The following is a 7,573-nucleotide window of genomic DNA, read 5'->3' as shown; positions in this document are numbered from 1 at the left end:
TGGTTGCTATGCAACAACACTAACAGCTAGCGAACATATTAGACAGAGAGCGTTGATCCATTATTTGGCTATGTATTTACATTCATGTGTATGTTGCCGTTTATTGTGCAGCCACTGAAAACCTGTCCAGCATCAGTAGCATGGCTTACGTGGTTACTTGTTGAGGTTGTTCTAGGCTGTTGCTTGGCGTGGTGAGAATATTGCTCCACTTTCTCCGGTCCCCGAGATTTGGCTTCCAGCAGCTCTGGAGAGAGCTTTCGCACCTGTGGCCACTAACGGTCATACTTTCTCTGCTTTGTTTCAAGACCCGCATCAGAAAGCTTTTGAATGGTGGCACTTTTCCAGTTGGTCTACCTGCTCTTCACGGAGCTCTGCATGTCGTCGTTTAGGTGCTTTTTCTTCTGGAGATAGGCACTGCTCAATCCACTCCTCCATAGTAAGACCCCCCGGAGGTCGAAGTTAATCTTAAATGTTTCCATTTTATGCTTTGTAAGTTTGTTTCGTAACAGAAGAAATGTAAATATATTTATAAAACTGACAAGTCAAATCAAGCAATCTGATTGGCCGATAGTATTTTTGCGGACCTCTTTGATTACAGATTTGAAAACATCGTTGCTTGCTTTAAAAGTAGCACAACTCATTATGTCAGACCTTGGAAAGTATCTAGATATCCCTGCCCTAATGCCAAAGGAACTGCACACTGAATATGTTTTGCCGTTTGATGTGTATGTCTGGACCGCTGCGTAAAAAGGAGGGTTTCTGCCCCGTTACTTCTCCGCTGCTTTCTTGTTCCAGTATGAAAAGCAAACTGCAGGCAGTTTGCTTTTCAGCCTAACGGTATACTGTTTTTCTGAGACGCGGAGGGATACTGACTTGTTGTGAAAAGTAACTTACAATTCTACCCGTGGTATACGCTCAGTATATCACGGCTAAGAACCAATCAGATTGCTTGATTTGACTTGTCCGTTTTATAAATATGTATTATACTCTTATAAGATGTATGTAGATATGTCATCTCCGGCCTTGTCAGGTATTGAACAATCAATACATAAAGAACACAGAATTATTAAATATAAAACACAGAATTTGTGTGATTATACTAAATGATTTACAAATAAACACCACTGCATATTTAACTGTTACACATGCTGATGTAACGCAAATGTTTCCAACTTGGGATCAATAAATTATATCTTATCTTAAGTTGATCGATGGCTTCTGCCATATTTGCTAAATTTGCCTCTGAACCTTGACAAGTGCACGTTTCAGGCTTATCAATTAATGTAATGTAATGTTATCAATTAACAACAGAAGGGGTCACAAACATAAGACCAGCTGTTAAATAAAGCTCTTCTGACCTTAGCTCGCATGTGTATATATATATATTAATGCTGCCCATTATGGGCACAAGCCATTTTCACCCTTTTATTAATTATATGTTTTAAATTTGAGTGTTTCCTATCCCCTAAACCTCCCGGGATGTACACAGTTTAATACTGGCAACTTCTTATTATGGGAAATATGAAAACGTCTTTTAAAACTACAATTCCCAGTAGAGACGTGCCATAGATAGAGAACATGTTGCGAAACAGAATAGCCAGCATGTGTGGTTCTGGGGACGGGGTGGGGGAGGGCCCGTTCAAATCCAGTATTGGACAGTCTGCCCTGGTTCCATCCCATTTCAAGTGCTGTTCGACGCTCGGCGTAACCCTCGGAGCACACTCTTCAATCACAGAGCTTGAGGACTATCACGGGGTTTGTCAAGCGAAGCGGAGAGAATACTTACTTCCGGGTGTAATATTCTCTAAAGCAAATGAGCTGCTCCGACCCTCGGTCCTGACGGACTCCAAGTTGTGTTTATTAAGCAAACAAATAAATAAACATAAGGATAAGTATGTGTTATTGTTGAGTAAATGGAGAATTGCACAGGGGAAAATAACGAAGGCTATCTAATAACCCAGCGGTCTAGTAGTTAATAAAAAACAATAATATCAAAACAAAATATTACTACTAACTTTATTGTGAAATTCAAACTGAACGGTAAAAGAATAGTTTCCTGTCTATTCTGAGCCCGATCTCTGTAGATAAAAAAAAAAGAACTACGACAGATGTGTAATATATTTAATGCAGCCGAACCATTTATTACAATGCATTCATGTGATGACTTTCAAAGAGTAAAGCAAGCACTGCTGAATAAAGTATGATTTTATCTTTTACGAAACGTTTTTTTCATATGGAATAAAGTTGGAGGTCAACCAATCACAGAGCTTGAGAACTAATCACGTGGTTTGTCAAACAGAGCACATGGTGTAGTCCTAAACGTTAGCTGGGGATTCTGGGTAGTGTAGTGTCTTCTGCCATCCTTTACTCCGAAAAAATATTTGTTTCTCTGAATCGAAGGGGAAAAATACAAAAGCATTGCACACAATTTAAACCAATCAATGTTGTGTAATTAACAAGGATAATCTGGTGTTTCTGAGTTGATGAGTAGTGCAGATATCACTGTAAAATCAATCGACAGTAAGGGGAATACTTACTTCCGGCTGTACAATTCGCCGTTATCCAATGGGAATGGTGGCTCACATTGCCTTTAAGGGCAGCCGCCACAAACAAATGCCGTGCTTCGATGAGCGTCAAATCCCGCCGCAGATGGGAATACATTGCAATCAGTTGAAAGCTATTTGCGTCCCTTTATGAAGCTGAAGGAGCCTAGGAGCATCACAACTGCACGCCACGGGACCCTGACCAAACGTCGCTCCTGGACAATTATGGAGTGAGAGTGTGTTGACCAATCACGGCTTTGATACGGCCACTAGTGCAGGTGAAGAGATGTTGGTGAAAAGACAGTTTCAGTCCGGCACAAGCAAGAAGGAAAAAAACAAAACATGAAGAAACTAGAGCAGGGGGGTCAAACTCAAATACACAGTGGGCCAAAATAAAAAAATGGGTACTAGTCGTGGGCCGGACTGGTTCAATGTTTATTGCAGAACTTATTGAAATGAACTTATTGCACATATTAAACCTGGAACTAACTAAGCTTAAACTATTGCCTATAAAAACAACATTAAACAATCAGTTGCATTCATTTCTTATGGCTCTATCTGCAGCTTTTCCAGAGTCATTTCTTATGATTAAAATTTTCCCACAGGCCAACAACAGCTTCAACAAAACTATTCCCCTCAAAGAGAAAACCAAACATGCCCTGTTGTCGTGAGAGAGAAAGTGCAGAAGGAAGCATCCATTAAACTCAGTGTGCTGCTCTGTGATGCTAGTTCAGATACTTGGCATCTCATTTCGGGTGCAAGGTCATCAATGTTTGGGCTCTGAGCGGAGGAGACCCTCAGGATGGAGTGAAGGTGTGCGTGCAATATACCGGTGGGCCAGATCTAATAGGAATTAGAAATTATCCTGCGGGCCGAAATTAAATCCACCACGGGCCTGATTTGGCCCCTGGGCCTTGAGTTTGACACGTGTGAACTAGAGCATCACTCGATGGTGGGTTATTGTATGAGTCAAATGTACAACTTGCGAATGTTGTATAAGTCAAATTGCCAATTGCCATATTAAAACATCAGCTGCAATTCACGACATGAAGAAGGCAGTCTCTGCATAGCATACATGCTAATGGAGATGCAGTTATTTGCAGCATTCTTTATTTACCATTCATTCAAGTATGTGATGCCTTTTATCTGCTAATGTGCAGGAGGAGGAGAGATAAACTGTCTGTCTAGTTGGCTTACATAACAGTTAAAGTTTAGAGCCAAAAAAACATGGAGCATTTTTTCCCCTTTTATTCATTTTTATGTCAATTTGCACATTTCATGGTGATGCTCAGCCTCTCCCCTTAACTCCTAACAGTCATCATCATGTCAACCACAACACAGAGAAATACTGATAGGAATGCGGGTGTAGTTGTTGATACATTGCTGACAGAGGGAACTAGAATACAGATTTAAGAAATATCATCTCACAATGTCGCAAGTTGGCCAGGGGGCGGCCCTGACCATGCAGGTAGTTATGCTTTTACATGCCATGGTTTTTTAGATATCCATATTAATATTTCTGTCTCTGGCCCAATGTAATGTTATATTAGGTAAATGGATTTTATCTTGTGTCACTTCTTGCTTTAAAAAAAACGGAATGACAACTTTTCACTAGAATTTAATTTACCAAAGCATAAAGGTGAAACTACTTTTTGTCAGAAGAGAAAAGTGTTTATAGTTGTTCCAAAGGGCCACACTGATGGGCGGGTTAACATATTGAAAGTGTGGGGTGGGGGGTGCAATAACTGTTAAACTATGGGGATAATGACACACACCTTTGGACAATCTCTCCTGGAACATGTTCACAGTCTTTCACGGAACACGATTGAAAGTAAAGCCTGTCAGATATTTACATTGTCAGGGAACACTAAAGGTAAGGCCAGTGGCGTTTTTATATTTACAAAAGTGGTGGGGCACGAACAGTGTATATATAAGCTTCTGGTGCTTTTTTAAACACGTAAACAAATAGCTGTGGGCTATCCATGGTCCCGATAGAGAGAGAGATCAATCGATCCAGCAGAGCAATAGCCGTTAGGCAAAACACAGAAGATCAACAAAATATATGACATAAAATAAATTTACCGAAGTAGAAGTAGTCAACTTCATTCATTTTCTTTCCGTTTTACTGATTTGAATCGCTATACGCTGCTCTCTCTCTCGTCTCTTCTTCACAAATAACCACTATTTTTGCGGCACACGTACTTACAGCCAATCAGCTCTCTGAATTATGAGATGACGTTTGGTAGGTATGTCAGCACAGTGCCCCTATGGTGATTATTTTTTTGCTGCACACATTGAATAGAAAAATACTCAGCAGCCATTCACTTTGACAGCAGAAAGAGGGGCTAGATCGGGGCTTGACCCACGTCGCTCAAAACGGCTCAATAGGCACACTGTAGACACTAATTAGAAGAACACAGACTAAAACAGCAATGTACAGACGAATCGGATGATTAAACATGATCTTAAAATATATTTTAAGATGTATTTTTTTAGCAATTATTATTTGAATTACTTTCTGCTGACACTGACCTGCCCCTAATCACCAGTCGCCACTGGGTAAGGCAGACAACATGTTTTTGTTACATTTGAGGGAACTGAACCTTTCAGACTGAATAGTCTGCCCCTCCACGTGAGGTCGGCCCAGACACTAGGGGTTTTTCAATCTACACTAAAAACACACTTTTTCTCTCTGGCCTTCTAGTCAGAGCGGAGCATGACACCTGTGTTATTGGTTTTTATATTTCTGTTGTAAATGATTGTCTTTCACTGTGATTGTAGTAATGTGTTTTTAGTACAAGTACAGCACATTGGCTCGACCAAAAATCGCTTTTAAATGTGCTTTATAAATAAAACTTGATTTGATTTGATTTCAAATTATTTAAATCCTACTAAGATTTTTTTCACTGATAGTGTTTCAGGAAAACCTCTAATATCTTTGCTCTAACATGTCCACCTCCAACAATATGTGATATACAGAACCATTTTATTCCTTCAAAAGTGAAGTGCTCCTGAGCTTTTCAGTCAAGAACCATCTTCACCATTTTACCTTCCTTCTTTATTTGCCAGTTTGCAGGTTAGTACATCTGACTTTGCCTGGATATGGTATGAGTGCATTTATGTCTGTGTGTATTTGTGTGTCCCCGGGGGGTTTCTTTCTGCCTGTCCCAGTGATAAGGCGTAGGGAGCAGGCCCAGTGTTACCAGGCCAGTCACACATAGAGATAGGAGCAGATAACATTCACTGGAAGAACGGCTGCAGGCTCGACACAGCCCTGAACACAACCCAGAATACAGTGTGTGTTTAGTAGCCATTGTGTGTGTGTTTGTGCAGACATATAGGCCTATAAACTGTGTACATCTGTGTGTCTGGGAGCAATCTTTTGCACATGGGTCTGTGAGCGTGCCTCCCTACAGACGATTATGAGGGGTTATTACTTTAAGAAAAAAATAAGAGTTTTAAAGAACTCCTTTGTGGTTTGGGCCGCTATGCTACACTGTTCCACTGATTCTGACTGCTAGAGGCTTCATACAAGTTATGGTTTGATAATGTGGATTTCCTTATTTTTTAACACATTTTCCAAGGGACATTTTACGAGCACTATGCTTTCCTTCAACACCGTCATATTCCAGGATACACTTACATATGTTACGACTTGTGCTTAGGCCGTGATTCAAAAAACCAAAAATATTTTATAATGTTTGAGACAATGCGCTATAGGGAAATATTCCATTCAAATTCGCCTTTGGTGTGTGTTGTTACTGTACTGCAGTGTTGGGCAGCATGACAGTCATGTGGCGATTTGTCTACATGTATCTGACAGGTTAGAGATAGGCAGCTAACATGCCAAAAAAAAGCAACTGTAGTAAGCCTACATGTACAGAAATCATTACTTTGGTTGTATTCAGTTTGGAGTGTGAGTAAAGTCCCTAAGGCTAAGCTGTATGTTGGTGGTCAGTAAGTATTTCAGAGAGAGAGGGCCGAGTGGAACAAGATGGCAGCCTGAGCTGAGAGCTCCGCACAACCTCAGTGATTAATTTGTGTTTTTTACCTCCACTCTATTATTGACTATAGTTAAGAGTTGACATCTATGGAAAGACTCCTGCTACAAAAAGAAAGAAAAAGAAGGAAGGATGCCAAGAAAAAACCCACGAGGCAACCAAGGCCTACCAGAACCGGAGGATGAGTCTCAAGAGGATGATAGAAATCCTTCGTTTGCTGAGATAATGTCCGAGTTAAAATCTCAACGTTCTGAGATAATTACTCGTCTCGATGGAATTGATAATCGTTTGGAGATTGTGACTAGTCAAGTCTCAACAATGAAAGAAGCACTAGCTACAACAAACCAGGCCCTTGAGAATCAACTTCAGCGTATGGACGAAGCTGAACAAAGAATTTCGACATTAGAAGACACCTTACAAACTACAGCCGGGACCTTCACAGAGCCTAAAAGTTGATAAAGACGTTGGAATCTAAGACGGATGATCTCGGAAATAGAGGGAGACGTAAAAACCTTGTTTTATTAGGGCTCCCAGAGAAGTCAGAAGGCAGCCAATTACTACTTCAATATATTCAACAAAAACTATCTTCCTGGCTCAAACTCTCCCTCGATCAGAATCTAGAGTTGGAGCGAGTTCACCGCTCTCTACGACCATATCCCGAACCAGGGAAGCCTCCAAGACCAATTATGATCCGCTTTCTACGAGTCAGAGATAAAGAAATGATACTGCAGTCTGCGAAGAAAATGTCAATCCATGAGGGTAATGCTAAACTCACCATTCGCCAGGATCTGTCTGCAGAGGTACGCCGAAAGCGTGGTGATGAAATGATTCCTCGAAAAAGGCATGTTCAGAGGGTTTGCTTATCCTCATCGGCTCCGTATTCTTCACAAAGAGAAGATTGTGTTTTTTGAAGACCCCAAAGAAGTCGACACCTTTGTCAAGCAGCTGCAGTAAGTCGCTATTTTTCTAACCTACCAGAGTGGAGGTAAGATGTACATTATGTTTACATACTTTTTTCTCCTCTTCTCT

The 7,573-nt window shown here is 40.7% G+C and overlaps 1 protein-coding gene across 1 annotated transcript in view; it reads left to right on the top strand.

The window, feature by feature from the left end:
- The window catches only part of LOC139435170 (uncharacterized), a 68,315-nt gene that overhangs the window by 36,241 nt on the left and 24,501 nt on the right, over window positions 1-7,573 (top strand). The window lies entirely within an intron of this gene.

The sequence above is a fragment of the Pseudochaenichthys georgianus genome, chromosome 15 (genome assembly GCF_902827115.2).
Source record: "Pseudochaenichthys georgianus chromosome 15, fPseGeo1.2, whole genome shotgun sequence".
NCBI lineage: Eukaryota > Metazoa > Chordata > Actinopteri > Perciformes > Channichthyidae > Pseudochaenichthys > Pseudochaenichthys georgianus.
Note: the sequence above shows the minus strand (reverse complement) of the source record. Positions and strands in the feature narration are given on the sequence as shown.